The following is a 1047-nucleotide window of genomic DNA, read 5'->3' on the forward strand; positions in this document are numbered from 1 at the left end:
GTTGCCAGGAGGGATGGGTCCTTGGAGAGGGACATCATGCTTGGGAGGGTGGAGGGACAGCGCAGGAGGGGAAGACCCTCTGTGAGATGGATTGATTCGGTGACTGGGGTAATCGGGATAGGTGTGTCGGAGGCATTGCGGTTGGCGCAGGATAGAGCAGCGTTTAGGTCTGTTGTGCATAGGGTCGCTATGAGTTGTAAACGACTCGACGGCACATAACAACAACAACAACAACAACAGGATAGGTGAGACTTTTCCTGGCACATATGTGTTTGCTCTACCTTTCTTAGGCTAAGAATTTTTATGGCCCACTTCTGCCTGTGGAATTAATGGGTTCTTTTCAAGGCTAGGTTTGAGTCAGGCTCCAGGTGGGCGCCACATGCACAAAAATGGGGTTTATGCTGTCCCCTCAGCTGCCGCACTAGCATTATCATTTAGGATGTTAGATGGATCCTGGCTGAGAGTAAAGAATACTAGAAGAATGACCGACCATTTGTACTTTATTGACTATGCAAAGACATTTACCCCTCTGCATCATAACAAATTATGGCTAACATTAAGAAGAATGGGCATCCCAGAACACTCAGTTGTAATTTCTCTCTTGACTCAAATCCTACTCCTAACTTCTTTTGACTGTATGATTTTGGGAAGACTACTGTGCATTTCCTAGATTTGTCATTTTTATCTGTGCAATATACTCAATAATGATATCCAGCATATCTGACTATTGTGAGAATAAAAAATGAAAAAAAGTGTGCAAAATATTTAATGGAGTGCTAGCATGTGGAAAGTGCTCAATATGTATCTGCAATTACAGTATTGTGCTAACAAGAGAGAAATTCACTTCCCTATACTCAGGTTTCACACATTAGTCTGACCCTTACCAGACCTATTATGCTCCAAAAATGACACAAGACTGTGGGTGAAACAAGCACTTTTCCCAGGGTCAAGGCCATGGTTCTGAATGAACTGTCAGGGGGACGTACCCACTGCTTCTTTTTAACTTCTATGACACTTACACACTTATGGCAAGTTTCTGTTTGGAAA

The sequence above is a fragment of the Elephantulus edwardii genome, unplaced genomic scaffold (assembly GCF_000299155.1).
Source record: "Elephantulus edwardii isolate Elephantulus edwardi_28Jun2011 unplaced genomic scaffold, EleEdw1.0 scaffold00168, whole genome shotgun sequence".
In the NCBI taxonomy this organism is placed as follows: domain Eukaryota; kingdom Metazoa; phylum Chordata; class Mammalia; order Macroscelidea; family Macroscelididae; genus Elephantulus; species Elephantulus edwardii.